Raw genomic sequence first — 13,357 nt, 5'->3', positions numbered from 1 at the left:
TTTATCAGCTTGTTTTTTTAACACAAAGTAAAGTAAAACAAAAAGCCTATATCTAGAGTAGATAGAAACTAGCCCGGCAAACGTTGTTTTGCCATATAAATTATTTCTAGTATCAATATAAAAAGTAGATAAAAACCTATTCTCAGGCCTAACGAATGTACATACAAAATTTCATTAAAATCGGTTGAGCTGTTTTGAAGAAGTTCGCGCACAGACTCTGTGACATGTCACATGAGAATATAACTAATATTATAAAGCTGAAGGGTTTGTTTTTTTGTTTGAACGCGCTAATCTCAGGAACTACTGGTCCTGTGACTCACAGTGACTGGTGGTTTAAAAAATTCTTTCAGTGTTAGATAGCCCATTTATCGAGGAAGGCTATATTATAACGTCACGCTGTGGCTTTTAGGAGCGAAGAAACAGAGGAAAAAGTGGAAAAAAGCGGGGAAAATTATTAATCTTTGAGAGCTTCCGTTGCGTGCGCTGCAAAAACGGTCGAAGATACCCAAAAAATATGTATTGAAGAATAATTCCACTTTAAATGATCTAAAAAATGTGCGCGATAGTACAATATATCTATCTTTTAAGATTAACTCACAATAATCGTTTTTATATGGTCTAAGAATGGTCGAAATTAATGCATTAATGAAATAGATGCAGACGAAGTCGTGGGTAACAGCTATAATTAATAAAGCTGAGGAAATTATTCGCCAAAATAAATATGATGCCCATAATTACTTTTCCACGCGAACGAAGTCGCGGGCACGGCTAGTTTTATATATTAGAGATCTTCATGTAACATGTCACAATTTCTATGAAATTATGTGTCTTATATTTAGTAACAAAATTGTGATTGAAAATTGTTAATAAGTAAATTTAAATAAAAAAATAAATGACGTTTACTCATCAAGGAATATGAAACATTAAAGCCATACGAATATGTTTTGGCACGTGTTCAAAGTCAGAAGTAAAGCCATCTTTATTACTTCATGAACTGTTAGGTATTTATGGGACAATGCACGTTTCACTCTTGTTCCTGTTTAATAGGTACATTACTACTTAGATATAATATAAAGTATCACTTGGGTCAGTTTGTAACAGTTTTGTTGAATCACTCTGGATCACTGACACTGCTAATCAGTTTAATATCAGTGCAGAGGTTTTAATGTTATTCTGATGTTTCAGATTTGGGATCAGCTTTGGACAAACCCGAATATGTCAATTATTAACCGCAGCGTATTGTTATCTGCAATTTAATCCAATAAGGGCTTTTAAAATGTCAATACGAGTCTGAGGTCTAACCGCAAAAACAATTAAGTAAACATGAAAATATTGAGTTATTGGATTATTTTTAGTGTAAAGTTTTTAAATATAAATTTCCCCCTTCGTAGGCTCTATCACTTATTTTCGTAGGTGAAAGTAACTAATTTCTTAAAAATTTATCAGTATGTAATATGTATACGATTTATTACAGATAATAAATAATATATTATTATCCTTTGTTCTGCTGAAATATTTTGCTATTTTTAGTTATTTGTAAATATTGTTAAAAAAATTATGTTACTTGCTTTCAATGTATTATAGTTTTATATGTTTTATTGTTATATTAAACAACCTAAAAAATAACCTTTTAGCTTATTTCACTCTATTTATAGCTAAGTAGCGTGTTTTGTACATAGATATTAGAAGTAATTTATTACGTATATTTATTCATCTAATGTTGTTCTCGCGATAAAAGGTGTCTTGGGTCTGATTCATCACAATTGTCGTCACCTTAACTTTTATACGATCCGACACGATATCGTCAGCAAAGTCATAACGACGCGTGTTTTGTTTTAAATGTCTAGATCCTGATAATCTTTACAAGAAATATTCTATGTAGTTCTTAACCATTTTATTGCAACTTTCAATTTTCGTAAATCGACTAAACACAATATCTAAGGTATCGTTGTACTGTAGAAGTAAATACTACCTAAGGCTTAAAAAACGTAGTATAAAATAGTACATATGCTTCTCAGATACACTTCAGTGGCACGATTCTTTTGCCTCGAATTTCGCTTCCATCTTCGACTCTTATAAGTGCCCTTCAATTTTCAAATGTTGAGACATACGATTGCAAGTCGATATTGTCGTTTGATATAAAATACTTTTATCTTGAGCCATAATTTAGATTTAAAAAGACAAAAGAAGTGTCAACGGCCGCTGTAAACGAAGGCAAGCATCAATTTTAAACATGCGGTTTAGTGATCTATGCTCGATAAGTTTCTCCGTATTCGATGTCTATCTTGCTTCAAAACAGACAAAAAACAATGCATTATATAATTAAGAATCTATTAATTTCCTTTAAATTGAAAAGTTTTCTGGTAAAATAACAATAAATAATTAAAAAAATATTTTAATCTAGGACCTAGGAGGATCTAATTGCTAAAATAATTGCCAACAAAGTGCTTTTCGACATTTTTGAATCCAAATTAATAGTTGCAGTTCTTAGTTTGAAAATGTAGCGAACAAATATCTTATATTTTTGATAGATACAGTAGTTTAGGTTTTTGATAGAGTTTAAAATATTTATTTTCGAAACTAAATCAGATGACTGCAGATGTGGTACAATTTTTAAAAGCTCGTAAATTGTAGTGACGTACGAAATTTCAATACATTTTTGTCTTCCGTCAATGTCTTCCGAGAGTTCCGAGTAAACGTCATACGGATTGTTTGTTTTTTTACGCAGTTTTACTCAGGATGTTGACTCTACCATCGTGACTGTACTAATGTAGAGACATTAGGCATAATACACTCATTTATTCAGCATTCCGTTATGTCAATTAAACATAGCGCTCTCGATGCGTACTTTTCGCTCAATTAATCTCCTTTATTCGTATATTGTGTGTTTAGATAATGAACCAATTTATTTGATTTCAACGTCTACTAAGAATTTAAAAATTGAATTTCAAAGTTTTCCACTGGTTATTTATATCGTTGACGACCTCTGGGGCTCAGTGGTGAGCGCGTCGGTAGCTCAAGCCGGGGGTCGCGGGTTCGAATCCCGTCGACGGAAAAAAAAGTTTTCAATATTCCCGGGTCTGGATGTGTATTAAATATGTGTTTGATATAATAAAAATCTTAAATATATGTATACTAGTATTAAATATATTTCCGTTGTCTGGTACCTGTAACACAAGTCCTTTAGGTACTTAGCACGGAGCCAGACTGACGTGGTGTGAAGCGTCCATAGATATTATTATCTAAAGTGTAGTACATATTCATATTTTTTATACAGATCACTCTACCTACCTCAACAGCCGTAATATGTACGATATAATGTATACGAAACTAAATATAAACTAAATAATTAAAAGTAAATATTATTGACATCCGCTTTGCTTACGCAGAAATTTGACTATCACGCATATTTTTTAATTTTTTTCATGATGAAATCTATCCTATGTTCTTTCCCAGGATTTGAGGTATCTTCATTGCGTTTTCGGCAAAATATGTTATGCACCTTATGCATAATAAGATGACAGACAGATAGAGGCACTTTCGCATTTAAAGTATTAGTATGGATAGCTGTAAACATTTTTTTTTTGTACGTCCATATATCCGGGCTACAACTCCAATACAAAAGACTTAAACGAGCGCGCAGGAATTTTTCCAATGTTTGTTAATTGCATTAAACATTTTGGTCTGGTTATTAAACGTGGTTAAAATTGCTTTTAATTTAAGGGTTTAGTAAAAAGGGCATAGCCCTTATCGTCATCATCATCATCAACATGAGTTTAGGATTCCAGTTAAACATGAAAGAAAATCTGAATACATAAATGAAATGACAAAGCCTTGGACTACACTGCTGTTAATTATTATGTTTTAATATAAAGTTTATAAAAAATAATAAAGTATTAATTTGCTTTGTATTAATATAAGATAATAAAGTATTAATTAGCTTTGTATTAATATAAGTAATATTAGCTAGGTCTGCATTAAAGTTTAAATATTTTTTATATTATGTCTAATAAGTAATAACTACAAGTAATATTAACGAATTTGGACTTTGCATAATAGTAAGCAAAAGACACTACGTAACTTATCGATCTATAAAAAATATTTTTCTTAAACTAAAATAGCCTTAAGGCGAGGATAAACCCCAATTTGTTATTCCGTGACTCCCGGTTTACCTAGTTCCAATATAATAACGAAGTGTTAAAAAATATGAGATATAAAGCACAATATTCAAAATACCTTAAATCATAAACATTTTAATAAAACGTAATACTTTTTTGAAATATAATCTGGATGTTTTCAATTAAAAATTTTTTAATTGAAAACATCCAGAAGAAGTTTATTCGTTTTCTAAATTTTAAGTCTGGCTCTTCTTTACCCACACAGAATTACGTTGAAGAGTGTCGTCATTATAAACTAATGCGCCTAGATGATCGTCGTAACTTATATGACATGTGTCTTCTATATGATATATTAAATGGTAATATAGATAGTCCTTATCTGTTAAATCTAGTCTTGTTTAACGTACCCCATCGCAGAACACGTCAAACTCCTCTATTTTATGTCCCATTTCAGTATACTAATTACGCTAAAAATTGTGTTCTCACTAGAATTATACAAACATACAACAAAAAATTTTCTCATATTGATCCCTTTATAGAAACAAAACCATCATTAAAATCAAAAATTAAATTATCCTTGTTAGAAAAATAAAAAGCCTGTGTGATAATTGGAGTCGTTAGTTAGTTTTAAAATTAATGAAATTGTACTGAATTTATATATTGTTTTCAATATCCTCATCTATAATTATTAATTAATTACTTTTACTATTTAAATTATACTTATATCTTATATGCATATATCATACTTATTTTATCATTTATTCACCAAATTATATCATACACATTTATATATGTATATATTTATTATTTATATTATACTATAACTTATAAGTTATAATAGATAAAATAAATGGCTTGATATTATTATAAGAACTAGCATTAAGTGTCAAACATGTTTTCATTTCCGTTTCTATGCTGTTTACTTTTGGTAAAATTGTAATAAGCATTGTAATAAGTTGTGGATAGCTGTTATTGGCCTTATGTACTTGTTGTATTCTTCTATTGTACATTGTAAAATTGATGGCTGTTGTTATCCCAAATAAATAAATAAATAAATACTTTGGCTGTAATTAATTTACAAACTTACCTCCGAAAAAACTGTATTTCATCGAAATATAAGTATTAACTAGGATAATTGTACATTTTATTTGAATAAATTGTTAGTAAATCTATATTATAAATTCTTTAACCGAGCAATTTTGTTTCTTAATATTTATTTCCAAAGATATTTAAAAAAAACATGAAAAATAGAGAAGATCCGCCCGAGAACCTATAGTTTTATGCTAGGCTAAAATGAATCTTATTGCGATGCGTATACGCTTGGTCTTTGGTTGTGTGCAAGGTTATCGTTTTTGATTGAGATTAATCCCCGCCTTAATTTCGCCAGTGAAGTTGCATACACGGTCATGGGTTATTATTATTAATAATTGTGGTAATAGAATGTTCATCGAAGTAATTTTTTTCAAAATTTTTGACCTGACTAAAGGGATAATCATATCTACTCGTAGTGGTAGCCGATTGTGATTTGTGGACTATGTTCTACTTCTCAGTAATGTTCAATATTGGAATTACTTGTACTGTTGTAATTCATTAATTTGATCGAATCGGAGTATCCGCGGCGGCTACCGACTTAAATGTCTCATATCAACCGTAAGTACAATTGAGAAATAAAATGCCACATAAATTCGGTCGTGTTTGAATTTTTTGTTTACATTTTAATTAAAATGAATTGAAACGGAGTATAAAACAAAAATAGGTAGGTATGTGTGTTTGTTAAGAAAAAATACTAAAATAAAAGCCACGGAGCCTAAAGAAATCTCAGAGAAGACTTTAAAAAATTTAGGCGTTTACATTAAAAATTTTAGACGTTTACTTACAATATAACCGCCTGGTTTTTGAAAAATTATACATTATTTGTTAAAAGTTTTTGATTCTATAGGCCCTTAAAATATAGGGCCTAAAGAATCAAAACAGTGTTGATCCTAGTATATGGATATTTTAACTTAACAATGCTATTTTTGAACATAAATAGTTGTTTGAATGTGCCTCGAGTATGGAAAGAGCAATGCGTTTATTCACACTTGCTTGATGACTGCTCAAATCAAGACTCAAATAAATTAATGATTTCTAAAATGTAACCTCTGGTCGGCTGCAATTCGTCGTTTTTGTGGTAAAACTTGAGTGAAAGTAAAATAAGCTGTATAAGACAATTACATTTTGATAGCGTTTAAACTGAAAATAATAGTGTTACTAACGACTTACTTGTTAGTTTTTACAAATAACTAATAAGTCGTTAGTAACACTAAGATTTTAACAATCGGGGCTCGGGACCAATAAAAAATCTAATCCATCTTACCATACTTCTATACTAATTTTTGAATGCGAAAGTGTGTCTGTCTGGCTGTTACCTCTTCACGCCCAAACCGCTGAACCGATTTGCTGAAATTTGGTATGGAGATACTTTGAGTCCCAGGAAAGGACATAGGATAATTTTATCCCTAAAAATGTACCAAATGTACGGTTCCCGCGCGATAAACGAATTTTGGCGCAACGGAGTTGCGGGCGTCATCTAGTGCTAATAATAATGGGTCCCTACTGCCGTCTACTAAGTTTTTGTTAGTTGTAATCTTATTATCACTTATCTACAATAATTATCTATATGTTTTTATTATTTAAATATTTTAATAGCCTTTCAGGTGACTGACATTCTTTATGAACACATTATTTGCTCGACGGACAAATCAGGCGTTACTTAGCCATACCATCAGAGTTGGCGAACCTACGTTCTTCTTCTTCCTTTGGCGTATGCCTTCCTGGGGGTGAGCCAAGATCTTTTCGTTTTCGCTTCGATATAGAATCGCCTATCAAATGTATGGAACGACATTAGAGATACTTTGAGGCGCGGGAAAGGCCAAAGGAAACTTTTTGTCCCGAAAAAGGTACGGTTCCCACGCGATAAACGAATTTCGCCGCAACGCGAACGGAGTTGCAAGCGTCATCTAGTCCTTTCATTAGTGTAAACACGTTGTCCTTGAAACTAGCAAATGAGCCCGTCAAAATGAACAACTTTTTCTATGAGAACAATGCTGGGAACTCAAAAATAAAATGCCGTCTTCATACCCATAATGCCCGGATCGACATTTTGTATAGGTATGAAGACGGATTTTTTTGAGTTCCCAGCATTTCTCATAGAAAAATTTGTTCATTTTGATGGGCTCATTTGATGGTTTCAAGGATAACGGCGTTTACACTAACATCTTGTATATACATATAATATTATAAAGCGGAAGAGATTTATTGTTAGTTTGTTTGAACGCGCTAATCTCAGGAACTACTGGTCCCAATTAAAAAATTCTTTCAGTGTTAGATAGCCCATTTATCGAGGAAGGCTAAAGGCTATAAATTATTATCACTCTAAGACCAATAGAAGCGAAGAAACAGAGAAAAATGTGGAAAACCCGGGAAAATTATTTGAAGCCGCTTATCTTGCGAACTACTGGATGAATTTTTAAGGGGGCGACTGACCCTAAAGTCTCGATTTTATAAATCATTTTTATACTTTAAAATAAGCCCCGAACTGTTTCATTTTCTAAAATTAGATACTACATTATATTTCCGAGAATTCGATCTGAGCAAAAACACGATATCTTAAAATTTTCTCGATAGAAAAAATCACAAAGATGCATCTAATTTTCACGATTTTTTTATTTATTGTCATAACCGTGCATTGAACTAAGTTTAAATATTTTAACAAATTGCATAAAATTATACCATTGAGAGATCGACCTAGCGGATTTTTAAAATGTTGAATATTTATCGAGTTATTGAGAAAAAACTAATTTGGCGATGAATCCGCGTCATTCCTTTTCACCTGGCATATGAAAGACGAGCGTAAGTGTGAAGAGAGAAGGACGATGTTTGATTTTTGGGGTTAGTCGCCCTCTTAAGTCATTTGGCACAGATGTAGAGTAGACCAATTGAAGGGACATAGGCAATTTTTTGCGGGAAAATATACGGTTTCCGTAAAATTCCTAATTTTAAACTTTAAACGTCTAACTAGTATTAGGATAATTTTCATCTCTCAAATGGACCGTTTTCACTTGAGTTTTGTTAGGTGTATTAAGTTAACAATTAACATTTACCTGTAGGTACCTTAATATTAGTATGTTAAAACAATCTAAGCGGGCCCCTAGACGATCAATTTTATTGTGCAATATCACGTATTGTGCAATATTATTGACCGTCTAGGATTAATATTGAACGCGCCCGCCTTTCAATCTTATTGTCAAATAAACTGTTCAATATTAAATTGAAACGTAATATTGCACAATAAAATTGATTGTCTAATTCTAGGGGCCCGCTAAGATGAATATTATACTACTCAAAAATTGATACGATAGGTCGTATCAATTTTTGAGTAAAATGATGATTTTACTACCGTTTTTATATGAAAGTAAGTTCCTTCAAGGTTTTGCTTGTTTCGCAGTGATACAGAAAGTATAATTAATATTTTATTTTGTGTATAAATGTATACTTGTAAGCATAATATTGTTATCAGAAACTAGTTCCTGCAAAACACGCCAAAACATTGGTTTTGTCTTATGTAACGTAAGCCGGTTGTAAGGCTGAGGTCAGTAACGAAGGTCCCGGGTCACTAACTGAAGGTCACTAATAAAGACAATAATAATTATGTTTCTTAAAACATGTCTGCGCTATTATAAAGCCTTTTGCATCCGTAGTAGATGGTTTATACAGTATTTTAGGAATGTAGCGAACTCTCTTCAATTATTATTATTGTAGTACCTGGGACATCATTTCAAATGTCTATGTTTTGGTTGCTCATTGTCAGCCTAGTCCAAATGAAACGAGCTAGTCACTACGTCTGGAACCTAACTATGTGCGGGTTTTCTCCCGATGCATTCCTTCGCCGTTAGACCTTCCGTATTATATTATGTACAGGGGACTTGAAATTGTCTCAAAGATATGGAATCAGGATCCGTGATGAGGGATCGAACCTGCACCCTCTCGAGTGAAAACCAAAAATCTGTCGGTCTGTCCACTAAGCCACGGAATCTCATTTATACATCTTGTATTGTTTACAAAGTAATTTGGTTTTGCGTCATATCGTAATGACTTTTAATTGTATCCTGACAAGAATTGACCATCATTAAGTGGGCAGCGCTCACGTCTAGAGTTTTACACGGTGACATTACAGCATATAATGTGTTGGATTACACGTCGTTGCGCTGGTTATTAAAAGTTAACAATCTATATACGTTATGAAACCAGTTCAGCGTTGTTACCTTTAGTTCTAGGAAACCAAAGTCATCATCACATCATGTCATCTTTAATATTTTCGCTATTAGAAGTAAACTAGAGCGAAACGTACGACACGACGTCTAATATTGAAGTGAAGTGTCGCGTAGTTCTTAGGAAGTTCTTAAGAATATATTTAGGCCATTACTATTTACACTATTTTTTAATTATAGGGTACTAGATGACGCCCGCAACTCCGTTGCGTATTTTATTGAACCGTACATTTTTTATTATACTTTTTGTACACATCAAGGTACAGAGGCGGGCTTAATGCCTTAAGGCATTTTCTTCCAGCCAACCTTTGGGTGATGTAGAGACGAGATGAGGTAGATGGAAAGTACATGTACATTTTTCCGGGATAAAAACTGTCTTATGTCCTTTCCCGGGACTCAAAGTATCTCCATGCTCAGCGGTTTGAGCGTGAAGAGGTAAAAGACATACAGACAGACACACTTTCGCATTTATAATATTAGTAAGGAAGTATGGATATTGGGTGTCTATTATATAGTGGTCCTCACGCTATATAAATTTTCATTTTCTTCTAATTTCTGCTGACGTTTTTTTAAGTCTAAAATGAATAAATAATCCAAAGTGAAATATTGCTTCTCATCGGTTATTTTTTTTACAAAGTGTATTATTATAATATGTCAGAAAACGCTGAAGCAAATGATGGAAGAAGTAAATGCTTTGGTGTTAGTTGTTACCCAAGATACCTACACCTATACTCATGAATTAATGACATAATAACTCTATGTATAAATATTAAAAAGTATTAAAAGTAAGATGGCGATTAAGCAGACTGGACAAACTAATAACAGTCTTTATGTAAAATGTAACTTTTAGAACTGTGTGTAACTTACACAACGACTATTCGTTTTCTAAATGTTACATTTCTAAATTTGGCATTCTATGACGATGTAACAATGTATAATATACAAGGTGTAACAAAATAAAGTGATAATACTTCAGATATTAGGGTATGTACGAGTCCTTGTATTGAGTTAACTGCCAAAGTAGCAGCGGTGAATGGGAAAGAGTTACTTTTTTATTAACTTTTGTATGGGCAAATTCCTAACCTAAGTGCTAGTCAATACAAACAACCAAAAAATATATTTTAGCGCTGCTACTTTCACATAGAACTCTACACATTAATGGGACAAATACACACCCTAAAGTAATTATCATTTTGTTACACCTGTATAAGAGTATATTTTTATTTTATTTTTTATTTATTTATTTAAATGCACAAAACACATTACAATCCCAGCTAAACAAATATAATATATTACATTTAAATGTACGATCTAGATCGCAACGTAACAAATATGTGCACACATTAAAATTAAAATATTAACAAGACGTAAAACTAGCACAATTTTTTGGTTTTTAACTTAAGGCAGTACGTTTGGACGTTACTTATTTCACTCATAAGTATAATAAATTAATTGATGTAAAAATCAGATGAGGCTCGCTAACTCATATTGGTAAATCTTGAGTGTGAACAAAGTACCCACTCTAATATGATTTATGGACTAAAATTATTTTTTTTACTTAAGTGTTATAAGAAAAATTGATGATAAATAGTTTATAACCCGTTTTTTATCAATCTTTAAGAATAACGACCATAAAAATTATTTAATTAATGTACAGTGAGAAAGATGTCGCCCATAGTAACGATATTAAAATACTCCATAGTTGCTTGGAGGAAAATAGCTTGTGTTCAGTCAAACATGTAAAATACATCTGAATATTTTGTAATTCTTACTTATTATGGTTTATATAAATCTATTAAAGTCATAATATGTGAGATCAGCATATTTTATGTAATATAATATTATATAAGTACCATTTTGAATCAGTTATTTAATAAAACCGGCCAAGTGCGAGTTGGACTTGCCCATGAAGGGTTCCGCAGCAGCAATAAGGTTTATTTCTCGTAAAAGTCTCTCTCGCAAATTATTTTGGTTAGAAAAAAAATGATATTAGAAACCTTAATATGATTTTTGAAGACCAATCCATAGATACCCCATACGCATAGGTTATATGAAAAAAAAAATTGTTTCAGTTGTACCCATGGGGACCCCTAAAATTTTTAATAATTATTTTTCCATTTTTGTATCAAAATCTTAATGCGGTTTACATACTACATCTACTTACCATTTACAGTTTCAATAGTATAGCTATTATAGTTTCGGAGAAAAGTGGCTGTAAAATACGGACGGACAGACATGACGAATATAAAATAAGGGTTCCGTTTTTTGCCATTTGGCTACGGAACCCTAAAAATGGATTTAAAATCCTTTAAGCAATTCACGTCTAGTTCACACTTCACATGACGTGCATCATTAACAATTAATATTACAATTCATAATATTAATAACTATAAACATAATTATCTACTATTCATTAAATCTTAATTTCATAAAAATAAACCTTATTGCTGCTGCGGAACCCTTCATGGGCGAGTCCAACTCGCACTTGGCCGGTTTTTTTGTAAAGTAGAGCATTAATTTAAATAACGAGTAGTAGTTACTTTTTTCTATAAAAACAGCTCGTTCAGTTCAGCTTTGTGTTTTTTCCTGATATTTTATTGCCACGAAAAAAAAAAACCTAATTTAAAATAATATTATGATTTCTTCAATTTACAATGATTGGTATTTGTGTGCTTTTCTAAATTATTGTTAGATTTACGAATTTCAAAGCATTGGCGATCTTTTTTGGCAGTCATACCTACTCTATATATCTAACAATATAATATACTTATTATATATAGACTTTTCAAACATTTTTTTTACTGCAAAGCCCATTTAGGGTCACCTTACATCCACAATAAGTGTCATTGTTACGCCCCTGGATAGAAGGTGATAGAAGGGTAAGAAATTCTATAATAGAGATATTATTTCTATGACCCACTTCTATTAACACTACATTATTTTTGTGTATCCAATTATAAATCTGACTTCCATTTGGCGAGTGTGGCCAGCAACTGATTAGTCCTTTATTTTCTTCTAATCACTAATCACCTGCACTCGCACTAATCAAATTGAATACAGTAGACCTACTACGAAACCGTTTTGAAACTCTAACAATCGAATCAGAATGCCGCGTCCTGCTCTAACGACGTCATTTCACGTTTGTTAGGCTGCGTCCCCATCAGACACGGCACGGCGCCGCCACCGTGTTACGGCACGACGCCGCCACCGTGATACGGTACGGCGCCGCACCGTGACACGGTGCCGTGTACGGTGCTCCGCGCGCCCCTATTCTGGTGAAACTTCCGAACAAAGTTTGTGTCCAAACTTAAACGAGGCATAATATGAAAATACAAATCAAAGTCGCGTAATGCAAATATTGTAATGTATACCGAGGAAATTTTATCTATAATAAATAATAGATGAAATTTCCTCGGTTTCTTTTTAAACAAAAAATATTTAATGATTCTTTTTCAATCTTCGTCTTAGTAACAACAAGAGAATTATTTTTTCGCGATCCATATCCATTATCCAGACAAGCACTCTCGTTCGAGCGCAAATATCGACTGAATAGGGACGCACCGTACGCGGCACCGTGACACGGTGCGGCGCCGTACCGTATCACGGTGGCGGCATCGTGCCGTAACACGGTGCCGGCGCCGCGCCGTGTCTGATGGGGACAGAGCCTTAGAGTAGGACGCCGCATTCTCGTACGATTGTTTGAGTCTCAATATGGTTTCGTGGTACGGGCTACGGCGCCTGGCCCTTAGTTTAGAAATGTTCTGATCTACGAATACTATTTAAATATTATTATATTTTTGTCCGCTCGTCAAGTCGTCACCCGATGTACATTTAAATATACAAATTTTATTCAGTCTGTTTCTTCATTGACTTTTTATTACAAATGTCGAAGAAGATTCTATAAATAAATAAGGTAGATAGATGTATTAT

The sequence above is a fragment of the Aricia agestis genome, chromosome 9 (assembly GCF_905147365.1).
Source record: "Aricia agestis chromosome 9, ilAriAges1.1, whole genome shotgun sequence".
Lineage (NCBI taxonomy): Eukaryota > Metazoa > Arthropoda > Insecta > Lepidoptera > Lycaenidae > Aricia > Aricia agestis.
Note: the sequence above shows the minus strand (reverse complement) of the source record.